This window comes from Arachis ipaensis, chromosome B9 (genome assembly GCF_059453495.1).
Source record: "Arachis ipaensis isolate K30076 ecotype BB chromosome B9, ASM5945349v1, whole genome shotgun sequence".
In the NCBI taxonomy this organism is placed as follows: Eukaryota; Viridiplantae; Streptophyta; class Magnoliopsida; order Fabales; family Fabaceae; genus Arachis; species Arachis ipaensis.
In genome coordinates, this window is record NC_142444.1 from 110,353,833 (window position 1) to 110,366,685 (window position 12,853).

General features: G+C 38.9%; 1 non-coding gene across 1 annotated transcript; it reads right to left on the reverse strand.

The window, feature by feature from the left end:
* Positions 1-246: 246 nt before the first annotated feature.
* Positions 247-350, reverse strand: LOC148545895 (small nucleolar RNA R71). The gene has a single exon (XR_015900324.1). It is a non-coding gene; the product is annotated as a small nucleolar RNA R71 (small nucleolar RNA).
* Positions 351-12,853: the final 12,503 nt, after the last annotated feature.

Here is a 12,853-nt window from a genome sequence, read left to right on the forward strand (position 1 = left end):
AGAGACTATATCTACAATGCAACTGTTTCTATAAATCTCTTTACTGGTAAAAATCTCTTGCAAATTTGTGACACTGTTAAGACCAATGGGGTTAATCCTGAGGTCTACAGACTTATGCTTTTCCCTTTTGCTGTAAGAGATAGAGCTAGGACATGGTTGGACTCACAACCTAAAAAAAGCCTGAACTCTTGGGAAAAGTTGGTCAATGCTTTCTTGGCCAAGTTCTTTCCACCTCAAAAGTTGAGTAAGCTTAGAGTGGAAGTCCAAACCTTTAGACAGAAGGAAGGTGAATCCCTCTATGAAGCTTGGGAAAGATACAAGCAATTGATCAGAAGGTGTCCTTCTGGCATGCTTTCAGAATGGAGCATCATATGTATATTCTATGATGGTCTGTCTGAATTGTCCAAGATGTCATTGGACCACTCTGCTGGTGGATCTCTTCTTCTGACGAAGACACCTGAAGATGCCCAGAAACTCATTGAAATGGTTGCAAATAACCAGTTCATGTACACTTCTGAAAGAAATCCTGTGAATAATGGGACAACTCAGAAGAAAGGAGTTCTTGAGATTGATACTCTGGATGCCATATTGGCTCAGAATAAAATATTGACTCAGCAAGTCAATATGATATCTCAGAGTCTGACTAGAATGCAAGCTGCATCCGGTAGTACTAAGGAAGCCTCCTCTGAAGGAGAAGCCTATGACCCTGAGAATCCTAGAATGAAAGAAGTGAATTACATGGGAGATTCCTATGGAAACACCTATAATCCTTCATGGAGGAATCATCCTAATCTCTCAAGGAATGATCAACAGAAGCCTAATCAAGGCTTCAATAATAATAATGGTGGAAGAAATAGGTTTGGCAATAGCAAACCTTTTCCATCATCTTCTCAACAACCGATAGAGAATTCTAAGCAGAGCCACTCTGACTTAGCAACTGTAGTCTCTGATCTATCTAAGACCGCTCTCAGTTTAATGACTGAAGAAAGGTCCTCCATTAGAAATTTGGAGGCACAAGTGGGTCAGCTGAGTAAAAGAGTTTCTGAACTCCCTCCTAGTACTCTCCCAAGCAATACAGAAGAGAATCCAAAGAGAGAGTGCAAGGCCATCTACATGTCCAACATGGCCGAACCTGAAGAGGAGGGAAAGACAGTGATTTCCAGTGAGGAAGACCTCAATGGACGTCCACTGGCCTCCAAGGAGTTCCTAATGAGGAACCAAAGGAATCTAAGGCTCATATAGAGACCATAGAGATTCCACTGAACTTACTGTTACCATTCATGAGCTCTGATGATTATTCTTCCTCAGAAAAGGATGAAGATACTATTGAAGAACAAGTTGCTCAGTATCTAGAAGCAATCATGAAGCTGAATGCCAAGTTATTTGGTAATGAGACTTGGGAGGATGAACCTCCACTGCTCATCAATGAACTGAATGATCTGGTTCAACTGAAATTACCTTAGAAGAAATAGGATCCTGAAAAGTTCTTAATACCTTGTACCATAGGCACCATGACCTTTAAGAAGGCTCTATGTGACTTGGGGTCAGGGATAAACCTCATGCCCATCTCTGTAATGGAGAAACTAGGGATATTTGAGGTGCAAGCTGCAAGAATCTCACTAGAGATGACAGACAATTCAAGGAAACAAGCTTATGGACTTGTAGAGGATGTCTTAGTGAAGGTTGAAGGCCTGTACATCCCTGCTGATTTCATAATCTTAGACACTGGTGGGAAGGATGAGGATGAATCCATCATCCTAGGAAGACCCTTCCTAGCCACAGCAAGAGCTGTGATTGATGTGGACAGAGGAGAGCTAGTCCTTCAATGGAATGAGGACTACCTTGTGTTTAAGGCTCAAGGATCTTCTTTTGCAACCATGGAGAGGAAGCATGAAAACCTTCTCTCAATACAGAGTCAAACAGAGCTCCCACACTCAACTTCTAAGTTTGGTGTTGGGAGGCCAACATCAAGCTCTGAATCTCTGTAAAGCTCTCTAAGAGCTCACTGTCAAGCTATTGACATTAAAGAAGTGCTTGTTGGGAGGCAACTGAAAGAGCAGAAGATTGATGGTTTAGAGGTTATAAAAACTCTCGTTGTGAGTATAGTTACTAAACCAAGCAATCAACCTTTCTTACAAACGTTTTGGTTGTCACAAGTAACAAACCCCTTTGAAATTGATAACCGAGTATTCAAACCTCGGGTCGTCTTCTCAAGGAATTGCAGGGAGGTATGTTCTTATTATTGGTTATGGAGATTGTAAATTTGGGGTTTTATTAATGTATAAGATAAGAAGCAACAATAGTAAATGGCAGAGGAAATAAAATAATAACAATAAAAATAAACTCTTGGCAAGGTATGGAGAACTGGAGGTCCTATTCTAGTTATCCTTATCAATTGTGATGAGAATTGGATTCTTCCCCCACCTTATCAACCTCTAACTATGAAGGTAAGTTAAGTGGACAAATTAATTCCAATTTTCAATCAACAATGAGTTTGATAACTCAAGAGTTACCAATGTCTCAACCAAAGCCAAAAGAGAAAATGTGTAAGTTAAATTGAAAGCACTTATAAATAAAGCAAGCAATCTTAAATCTGAAAATACCTCAAATTGTATTAACAAAAGAAATTAAATCTGGCATAGATGTTCATAAATTAAATTGAGAAAATAAAAATAAAGAACCTGGGATTGAGAGTCACTCCTAAAACTAAGAGAAATCCTAAATCCTAATCCTAAGAGAGAGGAGAGAACCTCTCTCTCTAAAAACTACATCTACTCCTAAAATTATGAATTATGAGAGCCTCTTATGAATGGGTGCAGCCCCCCACTTTATAGCCTCTAATCTGTATTTTCTGGGCTGCAAACTGGGTCAGAAACAGTCCAGAATTCGCTGTTTTTGAATTTTAATGCGCTGATTTTCATAACTGCGATGCGGCCGCATGGATCATGCGGTCGCGTCATCTAGCGTCAGGGGAACTATAACATATTATATATCAAATCGAAGTCCCGGACGTTAACTTTCCAACGCAACTAGAACCGCGTTTTTTGGATTTCTGTAGCTAAAGTTATAGCCGTTTGAGTGCAGAGAGGTCAGGCTGGACAGCTTAGCAATTTCTCCAACTTCTTGCATTCCTTCCATTTTTGCATGCTTCCTTTCCATCCTCCAAGCCATTCCTGCCTTATAATATCTGAAAACACTTAACACACATATCAATGTATCTAATGGTGATAAGAGAGGATTAATAATTAACAATTTAAGGCTCAAAGAAGCATGTTTTCAATCAAAGCACATAATTAGGAAGGCAAATGTAAAACCATGCAAATAATATGAATAAGTGGGTAAAGAGTTAATAAAAACCACTCAATTGAGTACAAGATAAACCATAAAATAGTGGTTTATCAACCTCCCCACACTTAAACACTAGCATGTCCTCATGCTAAGCTCAAGAGAAGCTATAAAGAAATGAAGAGGAATGGTAGAATGCATGAAATGCAACCTTATGAATGCAACTACATGCTAAATGCTTTTACTTACTTGGTTAAGAGTAAATAAGTTCTCCAAGACAAATACAAACCAATTTTTACTAATTCAAATCATACAATAAAAAGCAAGTGAACTTGTAAGAAGACAGCTCATGAAAGCAGGGAACATAGAATTTAAGCGTTGAACCCTCACTGGAAGTGTATATCACTCTAATCTCTCAAGTGTATAGGGTAATTCACTCTTAGTCTTCTCTAATCATACTTTTTAAAACTTTGTTCTTCATCTAACCAATCAACAAAATTTAGTATACCAATGCAAACATCATAAGGTCTTTTCAAGGTTGTAATGGGGCTAAGGTAAGGGTAAAGGTATATATATGGCTAAGTGAGCTTTATAAATTGAATCTTTAATTAACCTAAGCTTTCACCTAACATACATATACTCTATATAATTCTAATTCATGCCTAGCTACCCAAAATTCCCACTTTTACATCACATACTCATGTATCAACTTTTTCTTTTTAATTTATCACATGTGCATTGATTTTTCATTAACTTAACATTGGGGTAATTTTGTCCCCTTTATTTATTTATTTATATTATATATATATTTTTTCTTTTTTTTTCTTTTTTTTTGTAGAGAAATAAACATAACTTATCAATGCACATGGATTTTCTATTATTTTTCTATTTTAGTTTTTCATGAGTAGGTTCCCAAATTCCCAATATTCAAATAAATTAGAAACATGATACATTCCTTTATTAACCCATGTTCCCACAGTTTCCCCACACTTAATTAACACACTATCTTAAGCTAACCAAAGATTCAATTGGGATAATTAATTTGTTTTCCGCTTAAGGCTAGTTATGTGGTAAAATATAGAATAAATGGGATTAAAAGGCTCAAAGTGGCTAACAAGGGTGATTTAAAGGGTAGGCTTATTTGGGATAAGTGAGCTAATAACAAATAATGGCCTCAATCATATGCAAGCATGTAAATACACTAAATAATGGACATATAGGTTGGAACAAAATATAGATTACAATCATAGAGAAGGGAACACACAGGAATACAATATTTATGGTTAAATAATGTAACCATGTAAATAAGCTCAAAGTCTCACAGGTTGTGTGTTCTTTGGCTCAAAAACCATGTTCCAAATACAACTTCAAACAAGTTTAACACAAAAATTTTGGTTTTAAATTAGTGAAAATTTTCAAAAAATAGGATCTTAAGAAGAAACTTATTATTTTAACCAAGCAGTAACTAAATGCAAAAATCAAATAAACATGCAATTAAATATGCAAATGCAACAATGAACAAATAAAGAAAATAAGATTATTGGTGTTGAAAAGAAAGTACTAACCCACGGAGATCGGTATTGACCTCCCCACACTTAAAGATTGCACCGTCCTCGGTGCATGCTGAGATTTGCAGGTGGATGTGTTGTTTCAACTGTTGCTTTTCTCTAAGGATTGTGCAGATGGACTTGTCTGTCTCTCCATGTAAAATGTCTTCCGCTTCCTTTCCGGGTGGCCATCCTGAAAGAAAAAGGGAAGAAGAGTAACCCAGAAATAGGGATAAGAAAATAAAAGAAGTATGGGTTAATGCCAAATGATAAGGGTCTCATTTTCATGGTAGCTACAACATGTAAGTGAGAAAACAATAGAAGCCATGGCATACCAGTGGTGCAGAATATGCAACAATGGGGAAGAGAGTGAGGAAAGAAAGATAATATAAATTAAAAATCAATACAAAAGTAATACAGGTATAAAAGATTGGCATTGATTTAAATAATATTACCTAACCAGAATAAAACAAGTCATAAGCAACAAGATAATACCAGAAAAGAAATAACAGTTGAATAAGAACATTTGAACACCAATGGTAAAATAATAAATTTATAAAAATATGCAATGGATGAAAGTATACAAATAAATAAAATAAAATAAAAATGAGAGGGAAAAAGGATAAGAAGAAGAAAAAGAAAGTGAGAAAGGAGAGAGAAGGAAGAAATTAGGATTAGAAAAGAGAAGATAAGAAAATTGGCTGATCTGGATATGTTGTGCGACGCTGGTGACGCGGTCGCGTGGGTGACGCGGTCGCATGGTGCGCGATAAGGTTGGGTGACGCGGTCGCGTGGGGCACGCGATCGCGTGGCTCGATTTGTGCTAGTGGCGCGAGTGCAGCCTCGTGGTCGCACAACTCTCTGTTCGAAACTCTTTTTGCCAAAATTCTGGGTGACGCGATCACGTGGGGCATGCGATCGCGTGAGTGACCATCATGGGGATATGATGTGGACGCGTGGGGCACGCGTTCACGTGGTGAGGCTTGGGCTACCAGCACGAGTCCAGCCCAACTCCAGCTCAACTTTCGGCCATACACCCTTTTTATGCCGATTTCAGGTCACGCGGCCGCGTGGGGCACGCGATCGCGTGGGAGGCCAGTATTCCCATATGACGCGGTCGTGTCAGCGACGCGATCGCGTGGGGCGATTTGTGCCATTGGCACGCCTCCAGCACTGCTCCTGCGTAACTCTCTGTTCATATTAATATTGTCTCCCATCTTCTTGCGACGCGGACGCGTCGCTGATGCGATCGCGTCGCGTGCTCGCTTTTTTTTTTTATCTGAAAAATGCAGAATGCAGTGTTAATATGAATGTGATGCAAAACTCTAGGTTCAATATAACAAAATAAGATAAAATTCAAAAACAAATAAAACTAAATAAAAAAATGAAAAAGGACGATCATACCATGGTGGGTTGTCTCCCACCTAGCACTTTTAGTTAAAGTCCTTAAGTTGGACATTTGGTGAGCTCCCTGTTATGGTGGCTTATGCTTGTATTCATCCAGGAATCTCCACCAATGTTTGTGATTCCAGTAACCTCCGGGGTCCCAAAGTAGGCGTAGAAAGCCTTCAAGTAAGTTAAAGCAAGTGACCAGGCCCCAAGAGTGGTGATTGATAGAATGGATTCCGGGGTCCCAGACCTTGCCTTTGCACCCATTTTCTTGTTGATCATCATTTTTCCACTTGGGTGGTGAACAGTCAGAATTCTCACTGAGACATCCAAATAGCTTCCTAGACCCATTCAGTTGAGATTTATACCAACCTTTGCGTTTAAACTTAAAGCTTCCAACCATAATGAACCTTGCAGGACAATTCTTACCACTGGCCATCTTCCTCTTACTCTTAATGCCACAAAGAGCTCTAAGTTGACCATCCGTCTCCAGTAGCCCATATTCAAGTGGGATTAGAAAGCTATGGGATATGAATTTTACACACTTGAATGTTGTGAAGGATGATGGCAACTTAGGGGGAGGGGTTTCCAACAACTTTGGTAAGGTAATTTCAAGCTCCACTCCCTTGTACTCTTCTTTGACATCTTCTACCTCTTGATCAACCTCTACAAAATCTTCAACCATGATCTGCCTTGGAGGTTGTACGCTCTTCTCAACATCAACATCAAACACCATGGAAAGAGGCTCGGTGACTGGACTTTCCAATAGAGGTACAGCATCTCTTAAGTCTGCAACCACTTCTTCCTTTTTAATAATTGCTGCTTTGTCCAGTTGTTTAAGTATAAAATCATACTCATCCTCGATATTTTTCTTTCTATGACAACTCCTTTCAACTATTCTTTCATCTTTAAGGGTCTCTCCTACCCTTACCCGTAGGGCCTCCTCTAGCTCTTTATGAAGTATGGATTCGCGAAGATGATTCCTTCTTTCCTGTTCCATATCAATAGCATAATTGGGATCATCTTGCTCTTGGATTGATGGATGTGGGTGCTCTTCCATGGATGGTGGTGATGGGATGGAGAGATTATTCTGTGGTTGACAAGGAAGTGCACTAGAGCTTGAGGGTTGATTGTTGAAGGTAATTGGTGGTCTAATTTGGGTGAAGAGAGCTTGTATAGTAGAGTTTAGATCGGCAAGTGCTTTCTCCATGGAGGTTGGGAGTGGATAGGAGGGTTCATTTGGCTCATAAGGTGGTTGGTATGGTGGATGAGGGTTAGGGTCATATGGAGGTGAATGGTGTACAGGGGCTTGTGAGTATGGTGGTCCCCAGTTGTGTTGAGGAGGTTCATAGGCATATGATGGTGGTTGTTGATAGTCCATTGGGGGTGGTTGTTGCCATGAGGGTTGATCAAATCCTTGTGGCTCCTCCCATCTTTGATTGTTCCAACCTTGATGCCTGTTCTCATTGTAATTTCTTCTTCCTGCAACATAATTGTAACCAGACTCAAAGCCAAAGGGGTGAGAGTTCATAGTAGTAAATAAAAATTAAAAATGAAAAATAAAAATAAATTTAAATTAAAAGGTTATTTAAATTTTGAATTTGAAAATTAAATTTTGAAATTTGAAATTTTTTGAAATTTTTGAATTTTGAATTTTGAAATTTGAATTTTAAATTTTTGAAATTTGAATTTTTTTGAAATTTGAAATTTGAAATTTGAAATTTGATTTTTGAAATAAGATAAAATAAAAATCTGAAATTTTTTTTTTAGGCAAATTTCGAAAATTCAATGAAAAATAGAGAAAATATATTTTTGAATTAAATGAGGAAAGAGAAAAACAACAAAATGATACCAAATTTAAAAATTTTTAGATCAAAACGAAGAAAACAACTAAGAACAGCTTGAAGGTCAAGATGAACGTGAAGAACAACTTGAAGATCAAGATGAACACTAAGAACAAATTTTTGAAAATTTTTTTGTAATAACTAAATAAAAACCAATAACCTCTTAATTTATGAAAAAGCAAAAATAAAAACAAAAATAAATAAACAAGCAAAAATAAAATATTTACAATAACCAATAATAAGGCACACGTTTGCAATTCCCCGGCAACGGCGCCATTTTGAAAGAGCAGAAGATTGATGGTTTAGAGGTTATAAAAACTCTCGTTGTGAGTATAGTTACTAAACCAAGCAATCAACCTTTCTTACAAACGTTTTGGTTGTCACAAGTAACAAACCCCTTTGAAATTGATAACCGAGTATTCAAACCTCGGGTCGTCTTCTCAAGGAATTGTAGGGAGGTATGTTCTTATTATTGGTTATGGAGATTGTAAATTTGGGGTTTTATTAATGTATAAGATAAGAAGCAACAATAGTAAATGGCAGAGGAAATAAAATAATAACAATAAAAATAAACTCTTGGCAAGGTATGGAGAACTGGAGGTCCTATCCTAGTTATCCTTATCAATTGTGATGAGAATTGGATTCTTCCCCCACCTTATCAACCTCTAACTATGAAGGTAAGTTAAGTGGACAAATTAATTCCAATTTTCAATCAACAATGAGTTTGATAACTCAAGAGTTACCAATGTTTCAACCAAAGCCAAAAGAGAAAATGTGTAAGTTAAATTGAAAGCACTTATAAATAAAGCAAGCAATCTTAAATCTGAAAATACCTCGAATTGCATTAAAAAAAGAAATTAAATCTGGCATAGATGTTCATAAATTAAATTGAGAAAATAAAAATAAAGAACATGGGATTGAGAGTCACTCCTAAAACTAAGAGAAATCCTAAATCCTAATCCTAAGAGAGAGGAGAGAACCTCTCTCTCTAAAAACTACATCTACTCCTAAAATTATGAATTATGAGAGCCTCTTATGAATGGATGCAGCCCCCCACTTTATAGCCTCTAATCTGTGTTTTCTAGGCTGCAAACTGGGTCAGAAACAGTCCAGAATTCGCTGGTTTCGAATTTTAATGCGCTGATTTCCGTAACAGCGACGCGGCCGCATGGATCACGCGATCGCGTCGCCTAGCGTCAGGGGAACTATAACATATTATATATCAAATCGAAGCTCCGGACGTTAGCTTTCCAACGCAACTGGAACTGCATCGTTTGGACTTCTGTAGCTAACGTTATAGCCGTTTGAGTGCAGAGAGGTCAGGCTGGACAGCTTAGCAATTTCTCCAACTTCTTGCATTCCTTCCATTTTTGCATGCTTCGTTTCCATCCTCCAGCCATTCCTGCCTTATAATATCTGAAAACACTTAACACACATATCAAGGCATCTAATGGTGATAAGAGATGATTTATAATTAACAATTTAAAGCTCAAAGAAGCATGTTTTCAATCAAAGCAGATAATTAGGAAGGCAAATGTAAAACCATGCAAATAATATGAATAAGTGGGTAAAGAGTTAATAAAAACCACTCAATTGAGTACAAGATAAACCATAAAATAGTGGTTTATCAGCAACCCAATGTTATTTAATATATTTATTTATTTTCCATTGCTATTTTATATTTTCTTTAGGTTGATGATCATGTGAAGTCACAAAAACAACTAAAAAATCAAAAACAGAATGAAATACAACATTAAAAATAGCACACCTTGGAGGGCAGGCTTACTGGTGTTTAAACGCCAGAAAGGGCTGTCTGGCATCTGGCTGGCGTTAAACGCTAGAAATAGACATCTCGCTGGCGTTTAATGCCAGAAATGGGCAGCAGAGTGGCGTTTAATCCCAGGAAAGATAGCAAGACTGGCGTTTAACGCCAGGAAAGGTAGCAGAGCTGGCATTAAACGCCAGATTTGGCATAGAATGGGCGTTTAAACACCAGAATGGTGCAGGAACTCGAATTCCTTGACACTTCAGGATCTGTGGACCCCACAGGATCCCCACTTACCCCACCTCTTTTTCTCTCCTCTTCACACCTTTTCATAACACTCTTCCCCATACACTCTTGACGAATCACCTCAATACCTCTTCCCCAAACACCATTCACCTATCAAATCTTACCCTCTTCTCCATACTCTCTTCACCACTCACATCCATCCATCATTAAACCCCACCTACCTCACCATTCAAATTCAAACCATTTCCCTCCCAAACCCAACCCCTCATACACGGCTACCCTCTCTCCCTACCCTATAAATACCCCTCCTTACCACCTTCATTCTCTCACAACATACACACTACTACCCCCCTGGCCAAACCACTCACCTCCCTCCATCTCCTCCATTTCTTCTTCTTCTCCTCCTTTCTTTCTTTTTTTTTTGCTCGAGGATGAGCAAACATTTTAAGTTTGGTGTGGAAAAAGCATTGCTTTTTTGTTTTCTATAACCACTAATGGTGCCAAAGGCCGGAAAAACTCTAGAAAGAGGAAAGAGAAGGCAATTGCTTCCACATCTGAGTCATGGGAGATGGAAAGATTCATCTCAAAGGTCCATCAAGACCACTTCTATGAAGTTGTGGCCAAGAAAAAGGTGATCCCCGAAGTCCCCTTCAAGCTCAAAAAGAGTGAATATCTGGAGATCCGACATGAAGTTCGAAGAAGAGGTTGGGAAATTCTCACCAACCCCCTTCAACAAGTCGGGATCTTAATGGTTCAAGAGTTCTATGCTAATGCATGGATAACTAAGAACCATGATCAAAGTGTGAACCCAAACACAAAGAATTGGCTCACAATGGTTTGGGGGAATTACTTGGATTTTAGTCCAGAAAATGTGAGGTTGGCATTTAACTTGCCAATGATGCAAGGAGATCCTCACCCTTTCACTAGAAGGGTCAACTTTGATCAAAGGTTGGACCAAGTCTTCTTGGACATTTGTGTGGAAGGCGCTCAATGGAAGAGAGACACAAGAGGCAAGCCGGTTCAACTAAGAAGGCTTGACCTCAAACCCGTGGCTAGGGGATGGTTGGAGTTCATCCAACCCTCAATCATTCCTACTAGCAACCGGTCTGAAGTTACTGTGGACCGAGCTATCATGATCCATAGCATCATGAATAGAGAGGAAATAGAAGTTCATGAGATCATATCCCTAGAACTCTACAAGGTGGTGGACAAGTCCTCTACCTTGGCAAGGTTAGCCTTCCCTCATCTCATTTGTCACCTATGCAATTCAGTTGGAATTGTTATAGAGGAAGACACACTCATTGAAGAGGACAAGCCCATCACTAAGAAAAGGATGGAGCAAACAAGAGAGCCCACTCATGGGCCTCAACAAGAGTATGAGAAAATTCTTCATCATAAAATTCCTGAGATGCCTCAAGGGATGCACTTTCCTCCACAAAACTATTGGGAGCAAATCAACACCTCCTTAGGAGAATTGAGTTCCAACATGAGACAACTAAGGGTGGAGCACCAAGAGCATTCCATCCTCCTCCATAAAATTAGTGAGGACCAAAAGGCCATGAGAGAGGAGCAACAAAGGCAAGGAAGAGACATTGAGGAGCTAATGAGCGGATGATTTATACGCTTTTTGGCATTGTTTTTAGTATGTTTTTAGTAGGATCTAGTTACTTTTAGGGATGTCTTCATTAGTTTTTATGTTAAATTCACATTTCTGGACTTTACTATGAGTTTGTGTGTTTTTCTGCGATTTCAGGTATTTTCTGGCTGAAATTGAGGGACTTGAGCAAAAATCATATTCAGAGGTTGAAGAAGGACTGCTGATGTTGTTGGATTCTGACCTCCCTGCACTCAAAGTGGATTTTCTGGAGCTACAGAACTCAAAATGGCGCGCTTCCAATTGCGTTGAAAAGTAGACATCCAGGGCTTTCCAGAAACATATAATAGTCCATACTTTGCCCACGTATATACGACGGAAACTGGCGTTCAACGCCAGCTCTCTGCCCAATTCTAGCGTCCAGCGCCAGAAACAAGTTGCAAAGTGGAGTTCAACGCCCAAAATGGCACAAAAGCTGGCGTTCAACTCCAACAATGACCTCTCCACGTGTAGACTTCAAGCTCAGCCCAAGCACACACCAAGTGGGCCCCGGAAGTGGATTTATGCATCAATTACTTACTTCTGTAAACCCTAGTAGCTAGTTTATTATAAATAGGACCTTTTACTATTGTATTAGACATTTTTGGAAAATCTTTTGAATCCTGGATTGTATTCTGATCCTGTGATCACGTTTTAGGGGGCTGGCCATTTGGCCATGCCTGGACCTTTCACTTATGTATTTTCAACGGTAGAGTTTCTACACTCCATAGATTAAGGTGTGGAGCTCTGCTGTTCCTCAAAGATTAATGCAAAGTACTACTGTTTTTCTATTCAATTCAATTTATTCCGCTTCTAAGATATTCATTCGCACTTCAACCTGAATGTGATGAACGTGACAATAATCATCATTTCCTATGAACGCGTGCCTGACAACCACTTCCGTTCTACATTAGATTGAATGAGTATCTCTTAGATCTCTTAATCAGAATCTTCGTAGTATAAGCTAGATTGATGGCGGCATTCATGAGAGTCCGGAAAGTCTAAACCTTGTCCGTGGTATTCCGAGTAGGACTCTGGGATTGAATGACTATGACGAACTCCAAACTCGCGAGTGCTGGGCGTAGTGACAGACGCAAAAGGATAGTAAATCCTATTCCAGTATGATCGAGAACCTCCAAGATGA